The sequence below is a fragment of the Solanum verrucosum genome, unplaced genomic scaffold (assembly GCF_900185275.1).
Source record: "Solanum verrucosum unplaced genomic scaffold, falcon-dt-bn FXZP01000012.1, whole genome shotgun sequence".
NCBI classification, from domain to species: Eukaryota; Viridiplantae; Streptophyta; class Magnoliopsida; order Solanales; family Solanaceae; genus Solanum; species Solanum verrucosum.
In genome coordinates this window covers 4955957-4973923 of record NW_026020063.1, presented here as the reverse complement: position 1 = coordinate 4973923, position 17967 = coordinate 4955957, and the positions used below count along the sequence as shown (strand labels likewise).

Sequence of the window (17967 nt, the reverse complement as noted above, 5' to 3'; positions counted from 1 at the left end):
GCTTTGCATGGTAGACAAGGTGTTAATGAGACCCCGGATGTGGTGACCGGTATGTTGCAAATCTTTGATCTTGATGTTTATACTTTGATTGATCCGGGTGCCACCCTTTCCTTTGTTACCCCCTTAGTTGCTAGAAAATTTCATGTCGAGTCGGAATTGTTGCATGAGTCATATGAAGTATCAACTCCCATTGGTGTCTCTATTGTTGCTAGAAAAGTGTATAGAAATTGTCCGGTTTGCATATTGAATAAGTTGTTGCCTTGCGATCTTGTTGAGTTGAACATGGTGGATTTTGATGTTATTCTTGGGATGGATTGGTTGCATGCATATTATGCTTTTATTGATTGTAGGACTCGTAAAGTCAAGTTCCGATTTCCTAATGAACCCGTCCTTGAGTGGGAGAGCCGGGATGTTGTGGTGAAGGGGAAATTCATTTCTTGCATTAAAGCCCATAGGTTGATTTCCATAGGGTGCTTGTACCATATTGTGAGAGTCAATGATGTGGAGTCTCAAGTCCCTCCTATTGAGTCTATTTCGGTTGTTAATGAGTTTCTAGATGTCTTCCCAGAAGACCTTCCCGGTGTCCCTCCCGAAAGGGAGATAGATCTTGGTATAGACCTCCTTCCCGATACTCAACCTATTTCTATCCCCCCTTACCGTATGGCCCCGGTGGAGTTGAAAGAGTTGAAAGAGCAATTAAAAGATTTGTTAGAGAAGGGTTTTATTAGACCTTGTCATTCTCCCTTGGGTGCTCCGGTTTTGTTTGTGAAGAAGAAAGATGGGTCTCTTAGAATGTGTATTGATTATCGACAACTTAATAGGGTCACCGTCAAGAATAAGTATCCTCTTCCAAGGATTGACGATTTATCTGACCAATTGCATTGGGCTAGTCACTTCTCTAAGATTGATCTTCGGTCAGGGTATCATCAAGTGAAGGTGAGGGAGTGTGATATTTTCAAGACGACCTTTCGTACTAGGTATGGGCACTATGAGTTTGTGGTGATGTCTTTCGGGTTGACTAATGCTCCGGCTCTCTTTATGGATTTGATAAATAGGGTTTTCAAACCCTACCTTGATTCTTTTGTGGTGGTGTTTATAGATGACATCTTGATCTATTCTCGGGGTGAGGAAGAGCACAAGGGTCACTTGAGGGTTGTACTCCAAAGATTGAGGGAAGAGAAGTTGTACGCTAAATATGAAAAGTGTGAGTTTTGGTTGAAGGAAGTTGCTTTCCTAGGCCAAGTGGTGTCGGGGGATGGTATTAAGGTGGATCCTAAGAAGACCGATGTTATTAGGAATTGGCCTAGACCTTTGACCCCGTCGAATATAAGGAGTTTCTTGGGTTTAGCGGGTTATTATAGGAGATTTGTGGAATGGTTTTCTTCTCTTGCTTCTCCTATGACTAAGTTTACTCAAAAGAAGGCTAAATTTGTGTGGTCGGATGAGTGTGAGGAAAGCTTCCAAATTTTGAAAGAAAGGCTTGTGTCCGCTCCTATTTTGTCACTTTCGGATGGGTTAGAAGGTTTTGTTGTTTATTGCGATGCTTCCCGTATTGGTTTGGGTTGTGTGTTGATGCAAAGTGGTAAGGTTATAGCCTATGCTTCTAGGCAACTTAAGGTTCATGAAAAAAATTACCCAACCCATGATCTTGAATTGGCCGCCGTGGTTTTTGCTTTAAAGATTTGGCGTCATTATTTGTATGGGGTGCATGTTGATATCTTCACCGACCATAAGAATCTCCAATATGTGTTCACGCAAAAAGATCTTAACTTGAGACAAAGGAGGTGGTTAGAATTCCTTAAGGATTATGATATGAGTGTTCACTATCATCCGGGGAAAGCTAATGTGGTGGCGGATGCATTGAGTAGAGTGTCGATGGGTAGCTTGGCTCATGTGGAGGAAGGTAGTAAAGAGTTGGCTAAGGAGGTCCATTGGTTGGCCAAATTGGGAGTTAGGTTAGAAAGGGTGGATAGTGGAGGAGTAGTTGTTGTTGATGGTTCAAGGTCTTCCTTAGTTGATGAGGTGATAGTCAAGCAAGATCTTGATCCTTCTTTGGTAGAATTAAAGGCTTCGGTGAGTAGTGGTAAGGTGGAGGTTTTCTCCCAAGGGGGAGATGGTGCCCTTAGGTACCAAGGTAGATTATGTGTTCCTTGTGTGGATGGTGTGAGGGAAAGAATCCTTGATGAGGCTCATAATTCTTTTTATTCTATTCATCCGGGGTCAACAAAGATGTATAGAGACTTGAGGGATGTGTATTGGTGGGGCGGTATGAAGAAGGACATTGCAAAATTTGTTTCGGGTTGCCATAGTTGTCAACAAGTCAAGGCCGAACATCAAAGGCCGGGTGGCCTAACTCAAGACATTGAGATACCTACTTGGAAGTGGGAAGAAATCAACATGGATTTTGTAGTGGGCTTACCCAAGGCTAGAAGAGACTTTGATTCGGTTTGGGTGGTGGTTGATCGGATGACAAAGTCGGCTCATTTCCTACAGGTTAAAACTACTTACGGGGCTGAAGAGTATGCCAAGTTGTACATTCATGAATTGGTAAGGTTGCATGGGATTCCTTTGTCTATCATCTCGGATCGTGGTGCCCAATTCACTTCTCAATTTTTGAAGTCATTCCAAAGGGGTCTTGGTACAAAGGTAAAGCTTAGCACGACCTTCCACCCTCAAACGGATGGCCAAGCCGAAAGAACAATTCAAACCTTGGAGGATATGCTTAGAGCTTGTGTATTGGAGTTGAAAGGTAGTTGGGATGATCATCTTTCTTTGATTGAATTTGCATACAACAATAGTTATCATTCTAGTATCGGTATGGCTCCTTTTGAGGCACTTTATGGTAGACGGTGTAGGTCACCGGTTGGGTGGTTTGAAGTTGGAGAGGTGGCCTTGTTGGGTCCGGATCTGGTCATGGATGCTCTTGAGAAGGTAAGGATGATTAGGGAGAGGTTGAAAACAGCCCAAAGTCGTCAAAAGTCTTATGCCGATGTGAGGAGACGGGATCTTAAATTCAAAGTGGGTGATTGGGTTTATTTGACAGTTTCTTGTCACGACCCAAGCCTAGGGCCTAGACGTGACCGGCGAATGGGGAACCCGAAGGAACCCCAAACAAGCCTCATAGCATATCATTACACATCCTTGGTTGCAGAAGCAATTAAAATGACCATAAGCGATAAGTATAATCAAAGGGGGAAATCGGGACTAAGGGAGCAAGAAAAAAAGAAGAAGAAATGATACATAAGTACCATAGATGAGTCAAGCTCAAGCATAATACACAACTTGTCCAACACCACCTCTACACATGAGTACTTAGCGGGGGCCAAGACAAACTACCGGGCTCACCCTCATAGTCAAAACATAACTAAAAAGAAAAGTCTTATACATAGCAAAAGATCATGAGCAACGTCCCCGGAATGGAGGACTCACCAATAACCTTGATAGGAAATCGTATTAGCCACACGGAGGAGGATGGTCAAGCGGTGCTCCGGTCCCTACATGGTGACATCATGTAGGCATAGAGTATGCATTAGTACGTTTGAATGTACTAAGTATATGGGATGCAATGCAACGCTACAATAGACGGACATCATAGGAAAAATGCATAATCATACCCGATAGATAGCACATTAGAGAAATGATATGTATAATGATGCTTACATAAAAATCATATTTAGTGGGACGTAGTACATGTGTGGTGAGTGACCATCAATATAGTATTTTCCAAGGCCTACCACCCCCTTGGAGAGGCGAAAGAGGTACAAACCCCTCAATGTGGTTACCCGGGCCTACCACCCCCCGAGCTAGGGACCAAGGTACAAACCCCTCGATGTGGTTATACGGGCCTACTACCCCCCGTACTAGGCAACCAAGGTACCAACCCCTTGATACGGTTACCCGGGCCTACAACCCCCCGAGCTAGGCTTGGTCGACTCACAACACTTATATAGAGAAAATCATATACATGTATCCCTTTCATCATCATTTCAATAATTATATAATCATCCGACTCATAGGATGTACATTGGACCTTCCATTTCCTATGAATTCTATCAATGACATTTTATCAAACACATGGTGGGCTATTGTTCATGTAGATAAAATTATGTCTTTCAAGAGTATTAAGTCCAACCAATTTCGAAATACATATAAATCAGCCCACCAACAACATACATATATATATCAACCTTCATAATTTGATCATGGAAGCATGAAAACCATAAACATCACATAATAATTCCATTTCATGATAATATGCAAAAATAGACCATAATAGAATGTGTAGTAATAATTCCATAATTCAAGAGTTCATAAATGATCATAAGGACCCATAAACTTGAAGTAAAATAGAGGATAAATGGTTGGACTTGTGGAAAGGAAGGTTTCCACAATCAACCCACATACCTCAACTTTGGAGAAACCTTGATGAGGATTGGAATGGAGAATTGATGCTTGAGATTGAGTCTTGAATCCGGAATTAAAACTTGAGATGTTTGAATTTGGTTGAAGAACTTGGTGGAATTTTGGAGAGGGATTAGAGAGTGTTTTTGAGTGTTTTGAAGCTAGAAAGAAATATAACTAAGTATGGGACAATCCTCTTTTTTATAAAAGAAAAACGTCCAGCCCGCTACAGTAACTAAGCTTACTGGAAATTGAAATTTTGCCCGGACAGGTTTTACGAAAATGGTCATAACTCCTTCATCCTAACTCGGAATAAGGTGAAACCAATTGCATTGGAAAGATAACTCGAAGGGATTTAATTTAATAGGTAGTGGCCCTTCCAGTTCCTTGTATGCTAAGAGATATGCCCCTTTAAAGTTGACCCTGAAAATCGCATTTTTTGCGATTTTCGAATTTTGATACGGTTGCTCTAAAATTCGGGTTAGACCCATTTCCCACTCAATTTTACCCCCTGAATAAGAATATGAAGTCGAATTTCCGAAATGATGCACGGATTTTGAGATATATGGAAATTACAATTATAGGTGTTTCCGAAGCACATTTTCGGGCATTTTTTTGGGGTCGTTTCATTTCTCCAATGAAAGGTGTGGTTCGTTTTGGTAAGATGGGAAAATTAAGTCCTAGGTATGTCAGTCCTTATGAGATAATAAGAAGGGTAGGTAATGTAGCCTATAAGTTGGGGTTGCCCAAGGAGATGGAATTAGTTCATCCGGTATTCCATGTATCGATGTTGAGGAAATGTGTTGGTGATCCTAACGCTATTGTACCTCTTGAGGTTGTGGGTGTTGTAGAAGATAATTTGACGTATGAAGAAGTCCCGGTTCAGATCCTAGATAGACAAGTTAAAAGGTTGAGGAACAAAGAAGTGGCGTCCGTTAAGGTGCTTTGGAGAAATCAACAAGTGGAGAGTGCTACTTGGGAGGCCGAAGCGGACATGCAAAGACGTTATCCTTATCTATTCAACTCCACTCAAGCCTAAGGTATTAAATCAAGTCCTTTGTACTCCATTGAGTTTACATTTCAGCCCCTGAATCATTAATGTGCATATATGTTTAAATTGATGAGTTATGGATTCTTTACACTATAGTTTTGAAATCTTGAAGTGATGTTTAAATAAAAATTTTGCATTCATGTTGGGGCTGATATGTTCTTACTAAGTCTTGCCTTGTACGTCTCTTCCACATTCGGGGACGAATGTTTCCAAGGGGGAGATATTGAAATGACCCAAAAAGTTCTTTAAAATGTGCTTCGGAAGTTACCGGAAACTTGTTTAGCTATATATATATTAAAAAAAAATCCGTTTCATTTTTCGAAAATCCGACTTCATATTCTTGTTTAGGGGGTCAAATTGAGTGGGAAATGAGTCTAACCCAAATTTTAGAGCAACCGTATCAAAATCCGAAATTTCCAAATGAAGCTTTTTTCAAGGGTCTACTTTGGAGGGTCATATCTCCTAGCACACAAATTATTGGGTGGCCAATAACATATCCATGGAAAGCCCTTTTAGTTAGCTACCTAACGCACTTCGTTTCACCTCATTCGGAGTTCGAACGAAGAAGTTATGCCCATTTTCGTAAAATCTGTAGACACAATTTCTCTCAAGAACCCTAATCCAAAACCTTCCTCAAGATTGAAGAGACTCTTGCTCCAAGTTCCAAGCTTCCATTGAAGACACTCTCAAGACCTTCATAAAAACTCAAGGTATGTGGTGTTGAACTCATGGGTCCTTCCACCCATAGTGCCTAGACTCTACTCTACTCACTAATTCATGGTTTAAGTTAAGATTCATAAATTAGTCTTGTTCTTTGTAATAATTTCCTGCACATTGAATTTTAGACATGAAAAGTGATTGTTTTGAGCATGTTGTGACTCTAGAACTTGAACCTAAATTTGGAATGGATGTGGAGATTTTCATGTGATATTGTGGGTGTTAAAAAGGTGTTGTTGTAGGTTGTTCACTGGTTTGGCTGCATAATTACTACCCTATTTTCCATGCTCTTTGATTTTATTACATGCCTTCAAGGTGTTTGACAAAATGTCCAACTATGGAGAATTGATGAATCGATGCTTTAAAGCTTGAGTTATGAGATGTATGGAAATCCAGAGATGTGTTGATGACAAACTAAGCTTGTGTATATGTTCATTCCATACGTTAGATTGCATTAGAGCCTAATGGGAATTTCCTATATAAAGTGTTGCATGACCATGCCCGGTCCGGGGGAAAAGAACCGGCCAACCATGTGAGAGGTTTATATCTCACCACCTAGGATGCTTGGGGTGTGACCAACATCAACCATGTGAGGGGTTTATACCTTGCCACCAGGGTGTCCGAGTGTGAACGGAATCCCCATCCTAAGTTGGGGTTATAGATTGGTTGGATCATGCATACACATATGATATCTACTATTAATATGGATTTACTTAAACATGTTTTGACTTCACTTTTATCATGCATCCTCATATTGTTAGTCATAATGCCTATGAAACTATTTCTTGTATTTCGATTGTGTCCTTGTCTATTGTTGTGTTGCACCCCGCATACTTAGTACATTCCAAGTACTAACGCATATTTTGCCTACATGATGTCACCATGCAGGGACCGGAGCTACTCTTGATCCTTCTCTCCATTCACGTGGCTAGTACGGTGCTTATCCGAGTTGTTGGTGAGTCCTCAATGATTCGAGGGCTATGTTATGTTTCCTACTCCTATGTTTTGAGACTTTAGCTTGCAATTGTAGTTTGACTATGAGGAGAGCCGGTAGTATGTCATGGCCCCGTCCTATCTATTTATGTAGAGGTGTGCGTTGGACAAGTATTTTGTAAATGATCTTGACTCTTGTTCTATGATGTCATTTTGAAATGGTTTGCCCTTAGTCCCTATTTCCCGTTAAATAAATGTTGAATGTACTTCCGCGACCGATGAAGTGTGATGACAAGTTTGAGAGGCTTGTTTGGGGTTCCTTTGGGTTCCTCATTCGCCGTGTCACATCTAGGCCCTAGGCTTGGGTCGTGACACTTGTGGAGGAACCTCTTTATCCACCATGTCATCTTCATTCCTTCTAGCATTTGCCCTTGTATTAGCCATATCCAGAAAACTACAGGGCACAGATTAAAAGGAAGACCTAATAGAGCTAAACTCTATGGCACGACTTAAAGAATGAAGAAGTAAAGTTTCCTACTCATCTAATAATTTCCTACTCATACATGTGACACACTTCACACTTAAGAACAAGACTCTAATAGACGTGGTTTTGAGAAAATCCTAGAATCATTCTAAACCCTTGTGCTCTGTTTATCAAGTTTGTCACGACCCAAGGGTACCCCCTAGATGTAACAAGGCATACTCAACCCCGAAAGGTCTCCTACAAGCCTCTTAGCATATCATATCATAAATCAATAGAAATGATGCAAAAATTTAAAACATCTTCCATAACAATCAAAGTCTTTTTTATAAAAGCAAGCGAAAGTCTATAACACTTCTCAAACCACCTAATACAACTTGAAAAACTCTTTGGACGCAGCCCCTAAAAACGTCTAAAGCATTAAGAAAAGACAGAAAGGAAAGGTGAGCAAATCCTTGATGCTATGAGGACTCGCCAAGTCTTCAACTCCTTTGCTCTACTAGAACCTAGCCACGAGAATGGAACTCAAGATCTTCGCACCCTACATTTTATAAGAATGTATGCAAGAGTATGTGTTAGTACAATAATGTACTAAATATGATGGCTAGAATAAATCATCAACATAAGCATATAAGAGGCATTAGTCAACATAAGACATATATCATAAACATAAGAACCAATAACATTAGTCATAAGCATAAGATATAACCACACAATCATAAGCATAATCTCCAACATAGACATAGTGTAAGCATTAGTCATTATAAGCCATGAACCTTGAACATAGGAGATACATCATATTCATAGCATAGTCAATACTTAGTTCTTAATAGCGTAAGAGAAAATCTTCATAAGTAACCTCCAAGTATACTTGTGCAATGCATGGATAAGACCTCATAATACCATCCATGCTAAGTATCCCCTTTGGCTATCATAATCATACTTACCCTCTCATGGTCTCACCTTTAGCTTACTTCTCATAGACAAGGGAATCTATCACCTTTAGTCAATCATATCATGAAAGAAAACTAGAGCAACAATCCACCAAACATACATCAAAAGAATAAGTCATAAGACTATTCATTACATAGATCATCATACATAATATAACATACCATGAGTACCCTCAAAGCATACATGTGCAATGTATGAGTAAGATCCCATAATCTCACCCATGATAAGCAAAGCTTCTCAAGTAACCATAATTCATAATTCATATTCTTGTTTTGGGAATCATCCTTAACCGACATAGACCATGTGTGATTAACATGGAATCTGGTGTCTAGCCCACACCGAAAAGGGTTTGTTCTATGCAGTTCTAGACATAATTTATCATAAAGGCTCATCTCATTCATTACTAGTCATGATCCATTCTATATTATTTAATCTAATTCAATTCATTTCTATATACTTTCATTCTTAAAAAATTAATACATATTTCATCATCCCTAGAAGATCATCTCTAAATCCTCAATTTTCCCTCTTTAGGGTACACACCCACATTACTTCAATTTCATCAATCAACCTAGGATTAAGCATATTAAACATGTTATATCATATTTAGGGGTTCTAACCTCTAGCAATTCTTAAATAAATTCATCAATCATAGAAGGTCACACCTAAGACTTCAATTTCCTCTTACATGGTATAAAACCAAACTATGTAAATTTCACCGTAGAATCATAGGTTAATCAAGAATACATGTATAATCATACTAAAACATGTAATTACATAAAAATCAATCATAAACAACCATTATCCACTCAATTAGTTCAACATATAACAATACCACAATATAGGAAGTAACCCTATCTAGAATTGGGGATTCATCTTCACAATTGGGGGAAATATGGGTGCTTCTTTGATGAAATGGATCCATTAATTAATAATCCATCATACCTTGATTACAAAGCCTAGAAAGCTCTAAAAAATGGATTCTTGACCTAGCTTGACCCTTCTTCTTCTTCTTCTTCTTCTTCACTTTCTAGAGAGAGAATTTCTTGAAGGGAACTGGGTTTCTTTTGGTGAGTTGAAATAATGATTTGGAATCACTTAATTAAGGGTGTAATAGGTTTATATATTTTTTCTAAATACTAATAAAATGACACAACTTAACCCCTAACTAATTATGGAATGAGCACTACGTTCCCAACTTAAACCAACTTAGAGGCCAAGACTGCCTCACCCATGGACTGTGGGTGGGTCCAGGGGCCATGCTGGTCCTCCGCAGGTGGTGGCCTCAAAGTCCTTAATTGGGGTCATGACCCATGATCCCTTCCCACGGGGCGTGGTTCCATCTACTAGGTATGAGTCACATCCATAGGTGGACTGTTTTGGGCAGTTTTTAGGGGCTTTTTTAGGGTCCTCCTAAAGGCCTCTTTGTTGGTCCTTGGGGAGTCGTACCTTGACGTTTTAACCCCTAACCCTTCATACTTAGTACAAGAAGTAAAATCTACGAATCTAACCCTCACATCAAACTCTAGAACCCTCACGTAAGGCTCTAGTTTAGCCTACTAGCTTTTTCGGGTGTTAAGATGTATTTCTATTATGTTGTATTATGTATGGTAAGTGGCTTGTATAGTGACTTTTGGGGTTTCTATACACCATGTTAAACCTAGTGTATACTTTGGCTCATAATAGGTCATGTTTTCAATAATCTCCAGATGAAATATTTCTTATCAGCTCTCTCGAATACTTCCTCAGCCTACCACTACCTCTCCTCGTACCTCCTATAACCAACCTCTCTCACCTCCTCATTGGTACAACTACACATCTCATCTTCACATGTCCAAATGATCTTAGTTATTATAAGATAATAAAATCATTTTACAGATTGGAAACAAGCACAAGTATACATGTTGCATACCAAAAGGTGGAAAAAAAATTACAATTTAGAGAACACATCACAAACTACATACAACAGATTATAAGCTAACTTATGGACTACCTAATACCCATTAGGCTGGTCAGAATATAATTGGTACATAAGCAACTGAATGGGAGGCAGCTTCTACATGAACAATTCAAACAATGTTTAGCAAGAAGTTGGATCATCTCTTGCCACAGTGGTAGTTCTCATAATTTATAGCATAGATAATATAGTCAAGGAGCATCTATAAACAAACTACGAGGATTAAGGAATACAATTCAAAAATGGATTTAAAAAAAGAAGAGTAAAGAAGACATGCCATCACAATTGATGTTTTTACGTTATATATATATACAGTAAAAGAAAAGAATCCCTTAGATAAAAAGTATATTGTTTTGTTGGGGAAATTCAAATGAACACCCTCACTTAATCCTAAATTCGCCCTGATTTGATGGATACAATACATGTGCAAATTAATAGTAATAGAATATGCATATACATGGTCAATGAATTTTATTCGCAAATAAATGTTATTTTCATATAACGTGCCATATAAGGAAAAAGAGTATGTTATGCTCAATTTTGTTACACTTGACTTAATCATATTGTGACATATTAATTATGACATCATATATCAATGAATAGTGTCAATTATACTAATTGAGGTCAATCTCATTATTTAATGTGAAACTTCAGGAAATCTTGTGTTTGTATCTCCAAATTTTTCGGATATAAATACCACTTAGAAAGTATGAGATGACCCCAAAGGCACTAGATATATCTTTTTTCTCGGTTGATTAATTAATTTCTACAAAAGATCTATCATACTATGGAGTGAATGATTTGATAAATGAATACTCAATTATTTCTTCAATGTAGAGGAATTCATGCCAATTCATCAGCTCCGATTAACTAATCAAACCCTAAGAAAATTTATAAATTTCAGTTAGGGTTCTAGGAGACAAAAAGTTTTTGCAACAAATCCTATAATGGAAAATAAACTCTAATCACAAAACAAATATGAAGAAACAAGAATATTTTTGTAATTAACAGTTTTGGTAGAATTCTATCCCTCTGTTGATTCTTATTTACAATAATTTGCACCTAAAATGGATTTTATTTCATCTCCATGTAAGTAGAATTTTGTGGATTTTCTTAAAGTATTTAGTTTTCAACAAGAGTCCACGCACATCTTGATCTCTTTGTGAATGTTCCATGAATTGGGGGAACTTTTGAGATCCCTCTCGAAGGGATATATTACCTTTTATATATTGCGATCTACCAGTAGTCTTCAAGAATCTTAACTAATATTGGACTCATCTGCTAGAGTCCCACAAAATTGTGATGTCTACAAATGTTGAGTTCCTGTCTCATGAAGACACAACTTTCTTTTATAAATAATCTTTTTGGTCACATAGTTCACTTAACTCGCTTGATGGTTGGAGTTTTATTGTTTAAGGTGTAATCAACAATACCAAAAGAGGTTTTAAGTTCAGAAATGTAGTATATTTATTGAAGCTAGAATAAAAAAAGATTGCACCAACAACGGACACAACAACATCTCCAAGATCATTTTGGAGAGTAGTTTCAGCCACCCATCCGAATGTGGACACAATATACAATTTCTAAAAATCTCAACAGTAAAACATATTAGTGTTTGTAGCTCAGGCGAAGAATGTAGAAGGTGCTTGTGAAGGCCAGCCTTAACTGCAAATTGAGCATAGCGTTCATTGTTTACAACTGCAAACCTTAAATCGGTAAGTAGACCTATATACAGCCCCGAATATTTGAAATAGAGATGTGATGTCAGATCATAATCTGGAACTAAATCTCCAAGAAATTCCTAGCATTGATATCAACGTAGAACCTTATGTAGCATGTAAGATACTTTTGTTAGAGCTTCAACTACAGTGAAAGGGTCGTGGAACTTGTAATATATTAGGGATTCAAAGTAATCAACATTTACTAGCTTCGAAGCATTCACAAGGAAGTGCCTTGGCATAGGTCCATCAGCAAAATCCATGTGCAGCCCAAGACATTTCATAAATGATAAAGCCTCTACTTCCCTACACGCGCTGAGGCAGGCACGTATTAGTGCCTAAACCACTTCAGTTACTCTCTTACTACTTCTAATCTTTAGCCTTACACTACTATACATTCTTACAGAAGGCATCATGAAATCTTCATCAAAGCTGTGAACTTGAGAATAATCAATAGGAGTGAGCGACTCTTTAAGATCAAATGGTTCATTACCAATAAATTATGCTAATTTACAAGCACTTTTAAACTTGCACAGTGCAACATTAGAAATTATTGTACTTTTCTTAATTCTGAGAAAACCATTGTGATGACTTTGGTAAGTCTTAAACAGTTGTATACTAACAACACATTTGAGAAAAGAGTCTCCAAGTATCTTAAGTGATTTATTACAAATTAAACTTCTCAAGGCATTTCTTTGTCGTCATAGCTCCCAAAACCATGGCAATTGGGATAATAAAATTTAATTTATAGTGATTCAAAAGTATTCTTTTATAGTTTACATGGGATGACTTCCCCTTTAAAGTCTAAAGGTTCTAGAATGGCAGATAGTTATTGGCGAAAGATTCTGAACCGTGAGAATCTTATGATTTCTATGGTATATGTATGGCAGTGAATCTGTCCTAATGGAGTATCCCATATTTGAGAATGAGATATAATTTACCTGAACAAAATTATTGTTATAAGTGTATATCATAGAATTCATAAGATTCTTGAGGTCATGAATATTTCTCCAATAACTATCTATCGTTCTAGAAGTTTAGACTTTATAGGGGAACCTTTCGTTCTGGTAAACTTGAAATAATACTTTGGATCACTACAAACTACAACTAATTACCCCAACTTCTAAGGTTTTGGATGTGATGATAACAAAGAAATGCCTCCAGAAGTTTCATTTGGAAACACTTGAGAAACTTGGAGACTTTTCTGAAATATGCTATCAGTATCAACTATTTAAAACCTATGAAAATCATCATGAGAGTCTTCTCACCATTAAGCAAAATAAAATAATTTCTAATGGTGTATTAGTGCATGCTTTGATGTGCTCGTAAAATGCTGAGATTTATCCGTCATAAACCATTTGATCTTAAAATGAGGCTCATTCCTAGTAATAATTCTCAAGTTCGAAATTTTTTCTAAGAGTTACTGATTCCTTTAGTAGAATTTATAGTAGGGTAAAGCGGGATATTACAAGTAAGAGGGTTGTTGATGTGGTTGAAGTACTAATAGGTGCCTACCTCAGCTTGGGCGGGGGACTAACAACTTTATCATTTATAAAATGGCTTGGATGGATATTTATTATATTGATGCACCAATACAAAGGCACATCACCGTGACCGCTGAGAAGCTAGTCCATGTCTGGTTCTTGGAAATCCCTACTACATTACAAGTTCCATGACCATTCGTTGTTTGTTTATGCGCTAACTCATGGATCTTACATGCTATCTTAGATTCCACGATGCGATGAGCACTTGGAATTTCATGGAGATGTAGTGCTATATTATGATGTTACAACATATCTTTATTTGAGATATCAATGATTGAATCCAAGACTAATTACTGATTTGAGGTCTACTTTTGTAAATAATGAATATTATGCTCAATTTGTAGTTAAGGCTAGCCTACACGAAATCATTTTTCATGCCTCGACATATCTGCAAAGGCATATATGTTGTACTATTGAGGATTTTGAGTAATTAAATTGTGTTTCCTCATTTGCATGGGAGGGTGAAACTACTTTCCCAAGGGTGCTTGGAGATGTTATTGAGTCCCTCGTTAGCAGGATCTTTGTTAATTCTGGCTTCGATAAACATACTACATTTTTAAGCATAAACCTTTTCTAGAACAATTGATTGCACTTCAAACAATAAAACTCTATCCAATAAAAGAGTTAACTAAACAATGTGACCCACAAATTTTTCATGGGACAAGAACTAGACATTTAAGACACCAAAATTTTGTGGTACTCTATAAGATGAGTCCAATTTCAGTTAGGGTTCTTGGAGACTACTTTATCCTAAACTCTAGCTTACACCTATATAATGTGTAATATATTTCCTTGAAGAGGGATCCCAAATATTCTATATATTCATGAAATATTCACAGAGTGATCACGATGTGGGTGCACTCTTGTTGACAACAAAATACATAAAAAAGATCCATAAAATCGTTTCACATAGATCAAATAAATCCTAAGAAGGTCATAATCATCCTAGTTTGATATATATGACACTAAAAAAACTTAAATCAAAGAGAAATTTTAAGACAGAAGAGTCAAGGGATAAACATATTTGTGCTCACAATCTTTAGGAATAAATCATTCTTTTTATTTATTATGTGATTGCAATATATTTTTAGTATCTGAGAAAAATACTGCAAACAAACCAGAACACCTAGTGGGACAAAATTTACCCTTCATCTCGTCTCTCACAAATCAAGTGTGAATCTGAAGCCATAAACCACAAAGATGGAAGTTCCATTTTTATGGATACTTCAAGTCTCATATATGAGTTTGATCAAGTTTATACTTTGACAAGACTTGAAGTAAGGGGGATTCATAGACACAAATACTTTTTAGAACTCTTTTATATGATCCTGCATGAACAAGTTTAACACTCTTTGTTTCTTATGACATCTTTGGATTGGGTTTCACTGTCATTAGTATCAATGTACGCAAAACATACTCAGTCAAAATTACCAAAATTCTAGTACTAAATGTCTCAAGATTTAATAGGTTGGCAAAATACTTCAATATAGAAAAAAGAGATAATTTAAAAAAAACAAAAAGTATTCTTTTATGTCCTATATTTTTACAAAGCTATGGATCACGGCGGTCCAAGCCAAGTGATAATTTGCATTAGGTATTTGGACAATAATAACTCCTACACACCCAGTGCAACACACAATGCTACGTACCAAACTAAACAAAATTTAAGTTAATATCGAATCTAGTCGTATATTGATAACACTTGTATAAAAGGCTTATCTTATTAGGCATTATGTGGAATTTATGATAAAGGCATTTGTCAAAGAAAATATCGATATAAACAATAACTACATATCAATTCCAAGATAGTTGTGGTCAATTCTCTTTATTTTTCGATCAGGGGAAGGAGGAATGGATGAAGGTATGACATGTATAAGTTATACATCAAATACCACACTACATTAACCTCATAATTGGATTTTTGAGACACAATAAACTTTAGAGATTGGAGGTGCACCAAAATTAACATGATACCTACCTAGAATAGTAGGGTTCATGGAGCATACTGAAAAGGCTATTCAAATATATTTTTCAGTAGAGGAAGATTCCTTTTGCATCAGAAATATAATTTCTTTAGCATACAACTAAAAAATTTAATAGGTAGTCAATGAAGTGAGTTGACAACCATGAGGTATCAAATACAATTTTAAAGAAAAAAATCTAGGTGATTTCTTCTGTTTAGGCGTTGGAAGGATAGAGTACCCTAGTGCTTGTGTTGGTGTGACGATGTGATCTTTGATGCAAGAAAGATAAAGTGAACCACAATCAAGCAAGAAAGATAAATGGTTTAGAAATAGAAAGGAAGAGGGAGAGATACCAATTGATATAATTCTAGATTGAAGAACAATAAAGTGAACCACAATCAAGAAAACAAGATATACGATTAAGAAATAAAAAGGAACACAAATATTTAGCAGAACAAAAGGACAATCAACAAAAAAAAAATTAATTACTACAATAAAATCTAAGGGTGAAAAGAAATTGAACTCATACAAGTGAAGACTTACCCAAGTAATCAAGAGGGTTCAATTGAACAGAGGGTTCCCCAAACTCACAAAGGAGGCTAAACATCCAGTGTTTATTCAAAACTAAACAATAAAATAAATCCTAGTTTCTACTACTTCTAATAGTAGATAAACTAACCTAAACTAAATATAGTAATACCCTTGAGCTAAAACAAAGAAAGATATAGCCTATTAATTATTTAAAATGTAGTAATCTCTTGCTTAAATTTCCATTGTAGTATATTGTAGACCTTCTATGCTTCTTTTATTAGTTTTCTAAGGTATTCAAAATACTTCAAATCTACTTTACGGTCTTCATATCCATGATGACTAATCCATAATGCCTGATTTAATGTATAGGACACCACTATATGAATATAATCTTAAATATTTTATGTTTTTATCTCGAATCACTAAATATATATATCGGGAATCTATTAGTAATGTGTGATGACTACATGCGTGATTTCAAATAGAGTAATTAACATCTTCTAGCAATGAAATTGAAGAGTTTCCTTTGATTCTCCCCATTAATAACTTTCCCTTGTTTGCCCATTTTTAAACTAAAAAGAAAATATCAAAATTTTAGAATAATTTTTACAAGAAAAAACCCTTGAATGTGGAGAAACAACAAAGTGTTAGAATGGTGATGAAGAAAAGAAGGGAGAAGATAGGATCGCAGTTATATTATCTTTGTTGACCGAAACATATTGTGTGGGAAGAAGGGAGATGAGAACATTGGGATAGGGAGATTGTACAACCCACAAGAGAAGAAGTAGAGTAACATTCATCCAAGCAAGGAGGAAACACAATAAGAAGAAAGAAAGTGAGCTAAGGAGGAAGCTGAAGTTAGCATTTATATATAGGATTAGTGAAAGTAGGCATTGCCCAATTCAGATTAGAAAAGGATTTTTGATTGTTTCATTTTGGGCACGGGAAAGAACTTTATTTTTGTTTTTGGTTTATTAATAAAATGGCCTTTACGGCCAAAAAATAATTTCTTTAAAATTCAGGGTAATATAGAGAATGTATCTTCATGCCCCTTCCAGAAATACTTATACTCAAAATGTGTAGGAATATAATCATCAAAAGTACATCTATTGTAGATAATGATAGTGTGGGACATTTATTGATAACCAAAGAAGAAGTAACCCTCAAGAGTTTTATAGCTCTTCCAACAAAAAATGAATAATATGATATCAAATTTTTTGATTCTCTCAATGAGCTGTCATGCACAATGTCCAAGAACTATTCACTTTTTAATTATCAAACTAGGATACACAGTAATCAAAAAAACCTAAAGAATTGACGTCCCCCTAAATATTAGACTTCTATTGTATAAAAGTCTGGTAATTAAACATTGAAACCCTTCTCATGTTCAAGTACTTATGTCACAGACATAAAGGTAAAAAATCTTCCCTTTATTTTGAGTCACCTTTCATGAAGAATGGACGAACAAGTAAAAGCACATGAGTGTGATAGATCAATGTGAGGTAGCCTACTTATCAATGGTACTTTTGACCTTCTTGTAGTTACAAAAAATGAAATACACATATCAAATCAGGAGTGCATAATATTATCATCTCCAGAAAAATGGTCCACATTCTCATTCATCATTAGCTAAAGGGAATATGGAGAATTATTATCTTAACTACACTTCCTTCTTGAATATTGGAATATCTTACTTTCTATAGACAAGACTATTTA

General features: G+C 36.5%; 1 pseudogene; it reads right to left on the bottom strand.

The window, feature by feature from the left end:
* The window catches only part of LOC125823528 (endoribonuclease Dicer homolog 2-like), a 50929-nt pseudogene extending 35960 nt beyond the window's left edge, over positions 1-14969 (bottom strand).
* Positions 14970-17967: the final 2998 nt, after the last annotated feature.